The sequence below is a fragment of the Natator depressus genome, chromosome 5, assembly GCF_965152275.1.
Source record: "Natator depressus isolate rNatDep1 chromosome 5, rNatDep2.hap1, whole genome shotgun sequence".
Classification (NCBI taxonomy): Eukaryota; Metazoa; Chordata; order Testudines; family Cheloniidae; genus Natator; species Natator depressus.
In genome coordinates this window covers 17,068,764-17,086,120 of record NC_134238.1, presented here as the reverse complement: position 1 = coordinate 17,086,120, position 17,357 = coordinate 17,068,764, and positions in this window count along the sequence as shown.

Sequence of the window (17,357 nt, the reverse complement as noted above, 5' to 3'; positions counted from 1 at the left end):
CCCATTCTACCCTTGACCCTCCCCAGTCCAACTTCCACTTTCCACACTATCTATTCCACTGAAACCAAAGTCACTGATGACTTCCTACTGGCCAAATCGAAGAGGTACGTCTCTCTTCTCTTTCTCCTTTCTCTGTCTGCTGCCTTTGACACTGTTGATCACTAAATTCCTTCTTTATTTTGTCTTTTTTCTTGGCTTACATGACCCTATACTCTCTTGGATCCCCTCCTATCTTACATACTGGTCCTTCACTGTGTGGTAACTTTTCTCTCTCCCTTTAACTGCTGGCATCCTTCAAAACTCCTTCCTATTTCCCTCTCCTCATCTCCCTCTTTCTTGGGGACTTCTCCCATTCCCATGACTTCAATACAACCTTTCTATGGATGATTCACAAGTCTACCTCTTTCCCCATCTTTCCAGCCTCATTTTCATATAATTATATAGCTTCCCAAACATCCCCTTGACTATTCCACCACCGTATAGAACAATTAGAAAAACTAAAAGCCAAATTGTGTTTGTACTTCTGCACATGCTCAACTTGTCCAGGCAAACCCCAGTCTTCATGCTCAAAAGCACATATGTAATTCACATAAGAAAAATAAAAACTATTGGATTAGAACAGAGGTCCTCAAATTGTGGGGCATGCCCCACTAGGGGGTGTGAAGGAATGTTGGAAGGGGCCCAGCTGCGGCCTAGGCCAGCCCCTCCGGAGGGTAGGAAGGCATGCCACCCAGCTCTGTTGTCAGCCCTGTGCCCACCCACAGCTGTGGCCCCAGCCTCAGCCCTCTTGCCCCAGTCCACGTCCCCTCACCCATTCCCGGAGCCCTTACAGGGGTAAGGGGGAATGTGAGGTAAACGTTTGTGGACCACTGAATTAGAAGGATGGGACTATTCATAACATGCCCTTGGCCTTATGAAAACGCCAAGTTCACTTGTTTCTTTCAAAGAAACTGCAAGTGAAAACAATGAGCCAGATCTTCAGCTGGTCTAAATCAGCACAGCTGCATTGTGGTCAATGGAGCTATAATAAATTACGCCAGCTGAGGATTTGCCCCAGTACCCTTCGAGTAAGAAATCTCAGTTGCTGTGGACTTAAAAGGGGCTCACGCAGACTAGATTAGACTTTATGGATGGATGCTGGGCCGGTTGGGAGGTACAATGATGAAAGCTGCTCCAAAAATCCCCAAACATAGGCTGTATTATTCAGAGGGGCTCAGCCCCTACAACAGGAGCCAGATTTTTGCAAAAGCTCAGCTCCCAATGAGGCATCCAAACAAATGGTCAGATTTTCAAAAGAACTCAGCACTTGGGATTCACGGTGGGCGTTGAGCATTTTTAAATATCTGGTCCCAATTCTGAGTGCTAAGAACTTGAAAATCTGGCCCTGAGGCCTTGCATAGGTGCTGCTGTTAGGATTAGTATGGCTGACAGGAACAGAATTCTCTGCTGCTATATTGCTTATGTGCCTTGATTTGTCGTCACAGGAAGGCTCGGTTGCCAGCAGAGAATTGGGTGGTGTTAACAATAGTGGAGCCCTTTCAGCAAGAGTGGGACCAAAAGAACCAGGTCACTTGCATGGGCATGATCTTTATGACGTGAGCCTACCTCTATGATAGCCAGATCACCACCATTCCGCCACCTAAACCTCTCTGAGCTTCGGGGAAGTCTGGACTCCGTTCCCAAATCAAACTTTGTAGCTTTGGCCAAACTATGAAAAAGGCAGCAGATGACACTGGCTGAAATGTTGTTCTGCTGTGGGACTCTGACTTTCTAATTTCATATCATCTTACATGAGAGTAATTAAAAAAAACCAGTAAACCAGCATGCTCTGTCTACAGTCATTCTTTTGTCTGAAGTAGTGTGTGTTTGGCTTAGGACAGACTGTGGTCTCTACAGTGGTGAAAACATTACCAGGTGCGGAGAAACCCCAGCAACCCCTTGCTGCTTATTTGGCTGCCATCTGCCTGATTTCCCTGGAATGGAACACACAGACCTGCCACATACATTTCAGCAGATTTTTAGCTGCAGGAAAAGCATGTGTTTGGGAGGGAGCTGAAGGCTGATTACCTAAGACAACTGTATTTGCATGAAACCGTTTGTTTTAAATTAGGAGGACCCTTCCAGTCCTATGCCCTGCAACTGACTCTCTGTATCTTTCCTCTTTTGTTTTTTTCTGATCACACTTGTCATCTGTTTCTTTCCTAATCTTTGCTGTCTCTTTCCTCTCATTAGCCCTATGAGCTATCGCTCTTGCCTACATTAGAAAACTATACCCAAAGTGTTCAACATAGCTCTCAAAGTGACTAATTTCTTCTGGGTGGTAGAACAGTCAACTATCTGGACTACCATATATGCACAGAGGAGCTCTCTGTGACCAACCTTTCCTGCTGTCTCTGCCTACTCTCCCGTCTATTTGTAATAACTGCTATGTATTGTGAGATAGATGCATTAATTTTTGTGTCTGTTCCCACACTAATTAATTCCCCAGAAGACCAACTGCTGTGATTAATAAGAATACATTTCTAGTGGATTTTTTTAAAGACTGCCCTTCCCAAAACCCTCCAGGAAGATATTCAGTAAGGACACACTCATGAGAAGCATTACGTCCTTAGAGTAAACTCTCATTGGCTGATCACATCTTGATAATGTGAATGTTTCCAGCAGCTCCTGAAGGCTGTCTTTCCCAAATTAACCTTTTTGTGGGCATGTGCTCCAAATGCATGAAACATCATAAAGTGAAATTGGGTTTTCTGGACCAAGATAAACGTTCTAACCTTGGGGCTGCTTTGATTTGATGTGTGAATGCAGTGGAATGGCTAGTTCAAACCCAGTCCTCCAGCTTTAAACAGAAACAAGTCTTTTGCAGTTATATAGCCAATGGACCTCTTTATAACTAGAGGGTGCTTAATAGGGTAAGTAGTCCACTGAAGTCAATGAGGCTATTTGTTTGAATAAAGTACAAGTTAGTGTAAGTAAGGATATCACCATCTGGCCCTGAATATGTGGCTTAATTAAATGTTATTAGTAGATTCTGTGAGGACAAAGACCGTCTCTCAGGCAGGGTCAGGAGGTATATTTTCTAATGTATACAAATGCGATCTGAAACATGAATCAATTATTCTCAAGCTAAAAGAGTAAATATGATGGGGAGTATTGAAGTAAGTATCATTTTAAAAGTGTTGCCAGTAAATTGCAGCATAAACTATTTCAGAATATTAGTGAGAGTTCAAATATTTTTGTGTTAGGAGCTGGAGGTTTAATCTGTTGGTTTGGAATTTTAATGTTGTATTTGTTCTAACAGTGGACACATAATAAGTCATGCTGAGTTGCCTACAAAAATAAATATCAAGGCTAAGTAAAGACAGAATAATGGAATCAACCCTTCTTTCCAAAGCTCCTGAATAGAATTATATGGCACTTGAATACCTTGTTCAAATTGTGAGTGAATTTTAGTGGAAAACTAACAGAACTGATGTGAGCAAAGCAGAAAACAGGCAGGCACTGTGCTGTCTCCTGACATGAGATCTCTCTTATTTTTGCCTTGAGCCTCTTTGAGACCTGACTGCCAGTTGTGCGGTGTTGTGTGTTGAAGGTTTATGAGCGGCACAAATGGGTGAAGAGGTTTTCACCACCAAACACATCTCTGTTTTCAGACGGAACACAGCTCCTGAGGGATGAACGGCTGGTGCAGGCCTGAAAGACCAACCTCAATAGAAACAAATATGTTCTATCTTTCAGGAAGCAAGTATGATGCGAAGATCAAATTTGTGATTCTCCCTGGTCTCAGGATTGCTAGTGGGACATTGCATGCTGACATGAAGAGCTGGGGCATGCCCTCTAAATACTCAGATGCACTACAAGATCTCTCTTTTGACATTTGATTCCTTCCTCAAGGAGCACATGGCACAACAATATCAGTGAATGTGAATCCTTTCGTTTTGCCAATGGGTGCTCAGAAATTCTCGAGATTAGGGAAGCTTTCCTTCCTCTTAGATTATAGAATAGTCTCACCAGGCAACTGAGTGCTTAAGGGCCCAACCCTGAGATGTGCTGCATGCCTCAACTCAAGACTGGGTCCTAACAGCAGCAGCAGTAGGTAATGCCTTGGAGATCAGAAATCAGCCCTGCATCAGCATGGATGGATTTAGGGCATGCATGTCTACACTGCAAGTGAAGATGTGACTGTAGCACAGGTAGGCTTATCTGTGTTAGTTTAACCTAGCTAGCACAGGTAACAATGTAGTGCAGACATGGCAACATGGAGACTAGTTACTAGAGTTCAAGCCCCCTGAGTACGTAATGCAGGTTGCTAGCCCATGCCGCCACATGTCCATTACTAGTGTTACCCATGCCAGCTAGATCAAAGCTAGCACAGATATGCCTACTGGTGTTACATCGTACCTTCATGGTAGTGCCGACATACCGAAGTAAACAAGTCGGCCTTTTCCTTTTTTGACCTCAGTGACATTATTCAATGCTCACTAGACCTTCTTAGTTTAACAAATGCAGCATGCACATAGAAATACATTACTGCACTTCTCTGAATTCTAATTCCTTTTACCTGAACAGACCTTTAAGAACACTAAGGTTCCTTTCACCCATTTTTACATTCCCATAAAGCATATGTAATACTCCATTATACACTTTAGGATTATGTGCAATTACCTCCTTCTCAAGTAATATTGTTCTCCAGAATTACCACTCCCCTCTCATTTGTTCCTGGCAACATTTCATGCACCTTCATGAATTCATCCAGCTATGCTGTAGATCAGAACATCTAATTTCACTACACTTCGCTTAAATGTTATTTAAACATAATTAGAAAATTGGGTAAGTCAAACTAAGATTCAGTGAAATTCTGTTTTTTTCCATTGAAGCCAATCTCCCTTTTTTCCTCACCCACTAACAACTGCCTGCTCCCTCTAATATCTTGTCCAGTTCCTTCAGGTCCTGACATCCCATGCTTCTGATCAGAGGGTTTTCTCAAAGGCAGTTTCACTTAGCTCGCTTTCCCAGGCCCATATGTGATTAAAATTTCCCAGGCCCGTGTGTGATGAAAATTTAGCCCTCTTGGCTGACACACTAGGGATGGAACTAGAGAATCTCCAGAGCTGGAAGCATGCACTGTAACACACATTGACCAGTGGGTTATATTGCACTCCTGCTTCCATCAAGGTTCTCCCCCTGGCTCCTAATCGCTCCACCATCCCTTCAGCAATCCCTGCAGTCCTGTCATTCTCAGGTGAGCTAGTCAAAGTTTTCTAATGTCAAAATTTAAATGAAAAATATTATCCAAATTTTATATTTCAAGGGAAAAATGGGGGGGGGGGCAGGAAATTATACACACACTTACACACAAACTATAAAGCTGGTTGGAGTGCAAGGAAATTTTTAATTTTGCAGTTTTAAATGTTAACAGACAACGGACAAACATTTCCAACATTTTTTTCCTGGTTTTTGACCAATTCTCGTTGTTGGATGAGATATCCCATATGGCTCCCAAGGATGACACTGGCTTCTTGCCTGGATCATGCCAAAGGTGCAAGGTTCCACAGCAACTCCACCATTAACTCTGCCCGTCCCTATCTGTCTCACTAACCCAGCCTTCTCTGCCCCTTTCCTCTTCTCTTCCCTCTGTTTTGTCTTTCCCAGTCCCTTGTTCTGGTGAATCCATCTCCTCTTGCCTTTCTCCCTCACCACATTACTCATTGGTTCAAATCCATTTCTGTATAGAAAAGGCACAACACAAACCAAAGCAAAACCCGAGGAAACAAACATTTAAAAAGTTATGGCAACAACGTGACCTTTGTGAACCATCATAGCACTCACTCTATGTGTCCCGTTTCTTTCTCTCATGCTCTGTCGGTCTCGTCTCCTGAGGCCCTGCATCTGTAATTTGCGCGGGTGGACAGACCTACATTGAACCCCACTGACTCCACATTTAAGTCCACGGGACTCTGAACAGTTGCAGCAATCCATCCACAAGCCGCAAAGTTACAGGAGGAGGATGCTGGGCATGGATTCAGGAAAGCATGTGCTTAATTTTAATAGTGCGTAGAGTCAAGCATGTCCTTAAGTGCTTTGTTGACTTGGACTTTTGATTGTAAGCTCCTCAGGGCAGGAACTGTCAGGGGTGCTGTAACAATGTGTATAGTGGGGGTGCTGAGAGCCATTGAACCAAACTGTAAACCCTGAATATGATGGAAACCACTTCAAGGAGAGGTGCTGCCGCACCCCCAGCACTCCTAGTTCCAGCACCTCTTTGAATTGTCTCTACCTATGTGTTTATACAGTGCCTGTGTTGTTCTTCACATTAATAGAAGGAAAGTCTGTGTGTAGTTGTAACTCCACAGAAACTATAGCCTGATTTCAGCCGCAGCATGCAGATCTTTCTGCTTAGCATTCAAAAAGTCCTGCATTGCAATATGAAAGCTGGGCCTTGGAACTCACCAATGCAGCTCTTTCCACATAATATAATATAATGGGGCCCAATCTCATGTTACATAGATCATGATATTTCATGTTTTGTGAGGGTAAAGCTTTAGTTACAATATGCTCTTCTCCATTTTGGAGAGGTGATCATAGGTCCTAGAGCTTCTTTGTTAAAAGTAAGGGGACTGTTGCCCCCTTACTAACATTCAGTGGGGGTGTTTTGGTCGGCTAGCTCCCAGTACTAAAAAGGGGGAAGGGTCGATGGGGAATCAGGACCCTGAGTCTGACAGCCCCCAGGAACAATGGGGAGAGGCCAGTGCTCCAGGTCAGCCTGAATGACAGGGTGGGCAGGCTAATCAGGGAGTCAGGAGGCCAGGGAGGTCCCGTCCTCCGTATGAGCTGGATTTGCCTGGGTCAGACAGAGTGGGGCCGAGCTAAGGAGAAAGCAGGGGCCTGAGCTGAGCTGGGGAGCGGAGCTGGGCCAGATCCAGAGGAACCAGAAAAGCAGCCCAGAGAGAGCACACCCTGTCCTGGGAGCAGAGCTGCAGCCCCAAAGCCAGAGGCACAGCCCAGAGAGAGCAGACTTGCCCTGGGAGCAGAGCTGCAGCAACCAGAGCCAGAGGGGCCAGAAAAGCAGCCCACGAAGCAGGTCAGTGCTGGGAGCAGAGTCTCAGAAGCAGCCTGCAGAGCAGACCTGTCCTGGGAGCAGAGCTGCAGCAACCAGAGCCAGAGGGGCCAAAGAAGCAGCCCAGGGAGCTGGAGGCAGAGCAGCAGCAGCAGTGCAGAGACCGAGCGGTGGAGCTGGGGCTGGAGCAGTCTGGAGCTGGGTGCGGTGAGCAGCTGGGGAGAGCGAGGGGGCCCCTGGGCTGCGGGCCCAGCACAGGGAGATGCCTCAGCCAAGGGGCTCTGCAGGCCAGGCTTGGATCGTAACCCAGACAGGGCAGGGGCGACACTGGGAAGAAGGGTCCTACCACTTAGAGCCTAAGAGCATGTGGCCACCACCAGAGGAAGCGTCCAACCCACAGCATCCCTGCAGCACAGCCAGGGCCTGAGCAGAAGGCCTGGGACTTACAAGGAACAGACTGTGAACTGCCCTGACAATCCAGAGACACTGTTTGTGATGTTCCCTGCCACAGAGCGGGTTGATGTGTTTCCTTTAACCTTTCCCATTTTTACTTATTCTTTTTAAAATTAATTGTTGATTAAATAACTTGCATTTGCTTTAACTTGCATGTAATGGTCTGTGGGTCAGAGAAGTGCCCAGTGCAGAGAGAGTACCCTGGAGTGGGGACACCCTAGCCCCTGTCCTAGGTGACCACAGCAGGGTTGGGGGTCGAGCCCCCCGGGAATCCTGGGCCCAGCCTTGTTGGGGTTACGAGGACTCTGCCAGACAGGAGAGTGGAAGGGGAGTCCTCAAGGGCAGGGAGGTCACTGGGTAAAGGAAGTGGGAGCGAGGACTCAGATCCTTTCGCTAGCCCACTTCACCGGGATAGTGCAGAAGCCAGGAAAGTTCCCCACAAGAGTGGGACTATTCCCCCGCTTACATAATGGTGCAACAGTTTCTAGTGATTATCATTATTATATATAACCAGAATGTGCAAATGTGTTTGTTGCAGCAGAGTTTGATATTCCTGACATACCAGTTATCTATACATGCAGAAATTCAGTCAATATCACAAAATCAAATCAAACAAATAAAATAAAATACATAATGATAAAGAGGAAAAAGTCTTACTGTTATTCTGACAACTAACAGGACATGCAGATTACTCTTAAAAACAAGGCCTGAGGAGTCATCCTGAGAAGCTCTGGGAAGCTGCCTGACTGCCATGTAGAAGCCAAGACTGAAAAGGCCCAGGGAAGGAAAATTAATGTGATTGAAGTTATGGCAGGGTATATACAGAAGGAGAAGGGAGGAATGAGAAAGGTAAAGATGACTGAAAGTATTCAGGTTTAGGAAGAAGATAGTGAAAGATGGTAAATCCCTCAGATTTTAAACTCAGAAGAAACCATTATAATCATGTGACTGATCCCCTATAACACAGGCCATAGATTCCACCAGCTGATTCCTGCATCTAGCCAAACAGCTCGTGGTTGAACGAGAGCATCTATTTTAGAAAGTCCTCCCATCTTGATTTAAGGACCCTAAGTGATGGAGAATTTACCCCATCCTTTGGTATTCTCCTGGTCTAATTTCATCTGTTGGGTTTAGTATGCAGATGCTGGGTATTGTTGCTTGTCTGTGATAGACAGGAGGTCAGACTAGATAATCTGGTATTCCCTTCTGGTCTTAAACTCTATGATTTCTTATCACCCTATCTTGTAATATAAGAGGAGGTCACACTCCCACAATGATATTAATGGCTGGTTAATACAGAACAAACAAAACTCTGCAGAGAGCCAGCCACTGGAACTTATTGTCACAGGAGTTCATCTATTATAGCTGGAGTCAGATATAATGGCTGCATTTTTAAAAGGCTTAGACTTTTTTATGGCAATTAATGACATTCACTCGTTCTTTGCCCACATTCTTCTCACAGCTACACTGTTTTAATTCTGGAGCAGCTACGTTGATTTACACAGAATTACTCCAGGGTTACTCCAGCATAAGTAAGAGCAGAATCTGATCAACTCAAAATAATAATCTTTCACATAGCATTTTATCTTTTCAAAGCCCTGTTCAAACATTAACTAATTAATGTACTAATTAGCTGACTTGTTAGATGAGATAAGCCAAGAATAATCGGACCTGATGCTGCAGGGGGTAAGCTAACTGCTTCAATAGGACAGGCAGCTATTTTACACTGCATAATTGCCAGAGTACGTATTTGGGAAGAGACAGGAGTTTGTGGTTTCACCTTCCTCTGAAACGTCCTCTGTGGCAGGATTGGGCTTGTTGGATTAATGGTGTCAGCAGCAGGATACTGAACTTGATGGGCCTATGGTCTAAAATCATATGACAAATCCTGTGTCCCCATAAATCCTAGTGTAAAGGCTCTTTCTCCTGCTCGTCCCACACATCAAATGAGCAAACATTTATAGATTTGGGGTCAAGGTATAGCTGTGAATTTTGTTCCGAGAGTTCTGATAATTCAGCAAAACACCTGAGTGCATGAGCAAACCCATCCCTATTTGTTAAAGTGTGTAAGCGTATGCTAAATGCTAAGCACAGGAGTAGTCCCATTGACTTTACAATGACTTCAAAAGGATTATTCAGATGATTAAAATGAAGTGTGAGTTTAGCTGCTCTGCTGAATCAGGGTCTTTGGTCAATGGCAGATGTAAGAGAATTTCAATACAGCTAATGTCAAACTATGTGAAAAGTACTTACTATAACTACAATTACATTTTACAGATTTTTTGAAGGACGTGTCTATGAGCTCCTATGCATTAGAGATGGAAGAGACTTACATTAGATCATGTTGATTTTATTTTATAGTTCAGATGACAGAATTCCTTCACTACCAGATATTTGATGGCCCCAGCATTCATGTATGTGGTCTCATGGGGCCCCAAGACCCATTTGCTCAGCGCAGCTACTCATTTCGATGCACAGTTGTGGTTGTTCACATCATAATTCCTGTGGCTTCAGATATGGATGTATGGCACATTAAATCCAGTTCTTTAATATCCAATCTTAGTGAGTAGTGTAATCTGATCCAATTAGTGTGATCATGTTGCCCTCTAATGTCTGGCCTACCAAAAGAATAAAAGCTTTACTATTGTTACTATTTAAAGTCCTCTGTTAGCTCAAGTATTAATGGCCTATGTTCTTAGCCCTATGTTCGAGGGTTTTCTTCCTGAAGCCACATGTGCATAGTTTAGCTGGTGACCATGGACACTGTTACTTAAGTCTTGATCCTGCTCCTATGGAAGTCAGGGGCAAAGTTCCCTTTTAATTCAGTGGGGCAGGATCAGGGCCTTTATTGTGCCAATGGTGGGAGCAAAAAGGAGTTTAGACAACCAAAACTTGGGCCTGGTCTACACTAGGAAGTTAGGTCGGCATAACTACATCGCTCGGAGGTGCGAAAAATCCACACCCTTGAGTGACACAGGTAAACCGACCTAGCTCCCAGTGTGGACAGCGCTACGTTGACAGGAGAATTCTCCCATCAACCTAGCTACCGTTTCTCAGGGAAGTGGATTAACTACACTCCCGTTGGCATAGGTAATGTCTTCACTGAAGCACCATAGCAGTGCCACTGTGGCATTTTAAGGATAGACAAGCCATTGGTCACCACACTGGACATCTGGTGGTCACACCTCTGCCTGCTACAGTGGGGTGGGGGGGTGTCACTGGGTATGTTACCAGCTTGCTTTAAGAACCCTCTCTGGTAAGCTCTCATGATGCTGTAATAGCTGTTGAGAGACCAGTGCTCTTCCAGAGCCTGATGCAAATCGTAGGTGATTGATTTCGGACAGACACACATACTGGAAGGCAGCACTTGGTCAAGGTTAAGCCAGGGTTGGGGGCTAGTTTACTGTACAGTTGGCTGTCCTTACACCACTTCTGAATGAGCAATACTGGTAGGAAGGAGTTTGCATAAACTAAGCCCTCTTTATTCTATTGCTAGGCATTTATACCGCACATCATTATGGTGCTGGAGCACCTCTGCCCCAATTCCAGCTGAAAGGATTTAGATCACTTACATGAGCAATGAATGACACTGTGTGCAAATTAAATTTCCATCTCACTTACACTCCCCCACCCTCCCCCCGGTGGCTTACTTTACCCATGTCTAATTCATTAGACCATCCTTTTCCCAGCCTCTGAATCAAGTCTGCTTTATCTGCCTCCGAATGATGAAAAGCTGGGTTGACTCTCCTGGGGTTTGTACTGGTGCTTCCCAGGAGTTTAGTTATTTCAAACCTGATGCTTAGACCACTATGCCCCTCTGGGAAAGAGGGGAACATCTGGTCATTTTTTTCCTCAGTCCTGGATTCTCCAGGCTGTCTGAAAGGCAATGTGTTCAAATCTGAGAATCTTTTATCAAGTATTGTGTACACGATTAGACGGAATTACATTGAAACCGAAAAAGTAATACTCAATAGTCTACTTCTCCAGCTGAGCTATGGCTTCCTACTAGAAAATGAATTAATAGTTTAATGTTAGTTCAAATACTAGTAAGTAGTTGTTTGCCAGTTTACAATCACTTACGTTCACTCCCTGTTGGTTTCAGGACCATGTTTCAGTTTTAAAAGCTTCCGTAGGAGCTGAAATAGCCTTATTGTTAAGTGAAAACTAAATCAATACTTGCAGGTGGACATCATTTAGTCTCACTGGAGTCATTACTGGATTGACAACTAAACATGTTTATTAGCAGTCCAGGTGGCCAAAGTTACAACTTCCTCTCCCATGCCTTTAGACTAAATCCAATACCAGTAGTTGTTGATTACTACGGGCTACCATGATTTTTGATAGTTCTGGATGTGACAACTCAGTGTTGGTCAATCCACACTGGCAGGAACTGTCAAGTTTTTATCCCTAGGTATAACACTTCTGACAGTCTGTATGACAGCTGTGATTACTGAAACATGTCGTGTGCTCCAGACAGCATTTCTCACCCTTAAACTATTCTTGTTTTAACATTTTCTTTTAGAAACTTATTATTGAGACACTGTAGCAAGAGCTCAGGACTGGGAGTTGGACAACAGGGAGAGTCCTGGATCCACCACGGACTTTCTGTGTGGTTTAAATAAAGTTAGGGAAGGCAAATTGTTCAAACTTGCGTACCAAGTGATAGGTACTTAAATCCTTATTTAAGGACCTAAAGAAATGGCCTGAATTTTAGAGGCACTGAGCATCTTCAGCTCACATCAGAGCTGTGAGTCCTCAGCCCCTCTGAAAATTAAATGACCTTTACTTTGATTTCTCAACATGGATTTAGGTACCTAGCTTTTAGTACCTAAGTTTAAACAATTTGGTCTTATCCTCACTCTCTGCGTCCCCTTTTGAAAAATGGGACCACCACTTGTTACGGGAGTGATCACAACATTCCTGTAGGATAAGGATTAATTAATATTTATGAAGTGTTTTGAAATGCAACATGCTAAACAGTGTAAGTTCTAAGAGTTCATGTATTTTTACTGGGCTTCTTATCCCTGCTTAGGCAAACCACTTAAGCAAGAGCTCAGCTTTAAGCATGTGCTTAAGTCCCATTGATGTCAGTGGATCTTAAACATGTGGTTAAAATTAAGCAAGTGCTTAATTGCTTTCATGACTTGAGGCCCTAATTCCCAGTCCTAAAATATACTGAGTGCCCTAAACAAACACAGTTCCATGCAAGTGGGTGCTCATCACCTCTCAAGGTCATAGAATCATAGGACAGGAAAGGACTTTGAGATGTTATCTAGTCCAGCCCTCCGTATTGAGACAGGACTGAGGGCTTGTCTTCACTACCGGGTAAGTCAACCTAAGTTATGCTTCTCCTGAATAAAGCCACATGAATAAAGCCACACGAATAAAGTAACTGGAGTCAACGTAGCTTAGGTTGACTTACCCCGGTGTCCTCACGGTGCTGCGTCAATGGGAGATGCTCTCCAGTCAACTTACTTTACTCTTCTTGGGGAGCTGGAGTACCAGAGTTGACCAGAGAGCGCTCTGCCATCAGTTTAGCGGGTCTTCGCTAGACCTGCTAAATCGACACCCGCTGCATCAATTGCAGCAGCGTTGATCTCTCAGGTAGTGAAGACAAGCCCTAAGTATACCTAGACCATCCCTGACAAGTGTTTCTCCAACCTGTTCTTCAAAACCTCCAGTAACAGGGATTACACAACATCCCTCGTTAGCCTATTCCAGTAATTAATTGTCCTTATGGTCAGAAAATTTCTCTTAACATCTAATCTAAATCTTCCTTGCTGCACATTAAGCTGATTATTCTTGTCCTACCTTCAATGGGCATGGAGAACAATCAATGATCTCTTTGTAACAGCTCTGAACATATTTCAGGAATGATATGAGATCTGCTCCCCCTCCCCCTAGTCTTTCCTCAAGACTAAACATGCCCAGTTTTTATTAAAGCTTTCCCCATAGGTCAAACCTTTTAAACCTTTTTATTGTTTTTGTTGCTCTACTTTGGACTATCTCCAATTTGTCTACATCTTTCTTAAAGTGTAGCGCCCAAAACTGGACACAATACTCCAGCTGAGGTCTCACCAGTGCTGAGTAGAGTGGAACAATTACCTCCCATCTCTTACTTCTGTTAATATACCTGTGACCCAAGGACCCCTTGATTACAACTGGCAGAGGACACAGGGTCTTACAGAGGGTTTTACAAGGATCCGCTGGGTCAAATAACTACATAATAGTTCACCAAATGGTGATATATAAGGTCTCTACCAAGAGCCAGTAGCCCTGAGTTGTCATAATCATTGCAAAATGTATGCACGGATAACATTTAAGGAGTTCTATATCTATACCGAAAATTATGTTCTTAAGGTTTTGGAGTTAAGGCAGGTCACCAGGAGGTGCCATATACCTCAGAAATGTTCCTTTCAGACAAGTATAATAGATACCTATCTCCCTGTTTGGCCATTTGTGTATTGTATGCCTAACACTGAATGCCTGGTTACATACTGAGCTTTAAGAGATTGCAAAACCTACAAGAGGGGAAATCTAAGGGAAGGAACAAACAGCAGGGGCATGTCCCGTTTATGAATAAAGACAAAGAATTGGTCTGGTATATCTTGGAGTGCAAAGGGACACACTAAATCCTTCACCAATGAGACCAACTGCCAGAGTGCTTGTCTCATGAAAGGAAAGTCACAGCGAGCCCGGCTGAAAAGTGCTGCAAAGATTTTGGGTGATCAGCAGTCTACAAGAAATGAGAGTATCTTGTTAATTAAATCTAGGCTGAAGACTGTGTTATGATTAGATTTAATAAAGACAAGTGCAAAGTTCTTCAATTAGGAAGAAAAAAAGTCAATGCACAACTACAAAATAGGGAATAACTGGCTAGGTAATAGTACTGCTGAAAAGGAACTGGGGGTTGTAGTGGACCATAAAGAGAATATGAGTCAATGTGATGCAGTTATGAAAGAGGCTAATACCATTCTGGGGTGTGTTAACAGGAGTGTTGTATGTAATACATGGTGAGGCCTCACCTTGAGTACTGTGTTCAATCCTGGGCACCAAACTTTAGGAACAATGTGGACAAACTGTATGAGAAAAACAGAAATGAAAAAAAAATTTAGACAACCTGACCTATGAAGAAAGGTTAAAAAATTGGGCATGTTTAGTCTTGAGAAAAGAAAACTGATTACAGTCTTCAGATACATAATGTTAAAGACTGTTATAAAGGGGATTGTGATCAATTGTTCTTCATGCACACTAAAGGTGGGATAAGGTATAATGGATTTAATCTGCAGCAAGGGCGATTTAGATTAGATATTAGGAAAAACCTCCTAACTATAAGGATAGTTAAGCACTGGAATAGGGTTTCAAGAGAGGTTGTGAAATTCCCCATCATTGGAGGCTTTAAGATCAGGTTGGTCAAACACCCATCCGGGTTGGTTTAGTTTTACTTTGTCCTGTCTCAGTGCAGGGGGCTGGACTTGATGACTCCTCAAGGTCCCTTCCAGCCCTACATTTCTGTAGGTATCCATTTGTTTCCAATTCTTCTAATTGCTACTACTTGAATCACCATGCTTTTAAAAATAAAATTAGACATGTTTTCACTATAAACATGTCTAAGTACTGTGTGTTAAGCAGAGCAATGATCTGAGATAAAACTGGAAAACTGGGGAGTACGACTTCTTTGGAAGCAGCAAATCCGTGAATACAGCAAGTGTCCAGTGGACCAGGGGATGGACACTCCATGGAGACACTTGGTGGGCTTGAGGGTTGGAGTTTGCCAATCACTAACCTGTAGAGAGACAGCAGAGGCTGCAAGACCTACAGAGGAGTGCTTGCGTTGCCCCTGGTCAGTGGAGTTGGGGAGCTGACCAATGGCAGGCACAGACAAGGCTTCCTTACACTATCAGCAGGGACGTGCTGGCTGCAAAATGTCTCGCAGCCCGCAATCGGCTTACCCTGATGGGCCGCATGCGGCCCCCGGGTCACAAGTTGCCCACTACTGCTCTAGCCTATCTAACATGGAATGGACCTAATTATCATTTACATACTTTTCTAACAGGTCTCTAAAGGTTGACTCTGGGTCATTTAGCCTGTGAGCTGCTTAATCCTTTCTGGTCATATGTCACAGCTTGCAACCCCTACCAGCTCAGTGTCATCTGAAAATTTTATAAGCATATTTTCTGCCCCATTATCCAAGTCATTAATGAAAAGATTGAATAGTACCAGACCCAGGACTGCCTTCTGTGGTATTCTACTAGATACAGCCTCCCAGTGTGACGGCTGTAGGAAAGAGACCTCAGCTTGGAAAAGAGGAGACTAAGGGGGGATATGATAGAGGTCTATAAAATCATGAGTGATGTGGAGAAAGTGAATAAGGCAAAGTTATTTACTTGTTCCCACAATACAAAAACTAGGGGCCACCAAATGAAATTAATGGGCAGCAGGTTTAAAACAAATAAAAGGAAGTTCTTCTTCACACAGGGCACAGTCAACCTGTGGAACTCCTTGCCTGAGGAGGTTGTGAAGGCTAGGACTATAACAGGGTTTAAAAGAGAACTGGATAAATTAATGGAGGTTAAGTCCATTAATGGCTATTAGCCAGGATGGGTAAGGAATGGTATCCCTAGCCTCTGTTTGTCAGAGGGTGGAGATGGATGGCAGGAGAGAGATCACTGATCATTACCTGTTAGGTTCACTCCCTCTGGGGCACCTGGCATTGGCTACTGTCAGTAGACAGGATACTGGGCTGATTGGACCTTTGGTCTGACCCAGTGTGGCCATTCTTATGTAGACCTCAATATTGATGCTGAAATAAATTTTAAAAAATTAAGAAAAAAAAGCCTTCCTCCCGCCAATGTAAGTGCCCTAATACACCAACATAATAAGTCCACCTCCATGAGAGGCATAAGGCTTATGTCCCTGTAGTTAGGGTGATGCAGTGTCTGCAGAGAGGTTGCATCCCTTACATCTGCTGCCTTGCCAATTTCACAGCAGGAGCCATGAAATTGATAAGAAAGACCCTGCTCCCCTGGAGAGCTGGGTGGCTGCCTGATCCCAGCTGGGAGGGAGCCATGGTGAGAATCCTGAAGGGCCCCTCCCCTGCTCCCTGATGGGAGCCGGGCAGCCTCCTCAATTTCACAGCTGGAGGAGCGTTGAAATTGACAATACTGCCTGACTCTCTATGGGGAGCGGGTGGGGAACGGAGAAGTTACCTACCACTCCTGGCTGGGAACAGGAGGTGAGAAGACCCGGGCAGTTTGCCCCCTGCTCCCAGCGGGGGTGGGGAGGTGAGAAGCCCTGGGAAGTCCCACTCCTGGTGAGGGACGGCAGGGTGGGAAGCCCTGGGCGGCTTTCCCCCTACTCCCGGCAAGGAACTGAAGGTGGGAGGGCGGGAAGACCCGGGCAGCTTCCTTTCTGCTCCTGGCGGGGAAGGAGGGGGCCTCTGCAACTCCCAGTAGAGAATGAGGAGCAGGGAAGGGGCAGCCCGCGGGAAGCCTGTGGGGCAGCTGAGACCAGGCTCTCAGCTCCCCACACTGCCCCCTTTCGGTCAGTGGAAAGACTCCTGATGAGGAGACACACCACCGACCCAAGTAGGATAGTGTAGACATGCACCACTGCTGTAATTACTGCGGTGGCTGTAAGTCGACCTAATATAGGTGGACCTAGGTTTGCTGTGTAGACATACCCCCAGGATACTTGGAAATATAAGAATACAGTACATATGTTTAGTTAGTTAGAATATATTAAAGCCAATCAAAGAAATTCCAGAACATCTCTGCTTCTATCTCCCAAGTACAAGCAAATATTAAGAATTACAAACCATGTAAAACATTCATGTTTTAGGAAGAGG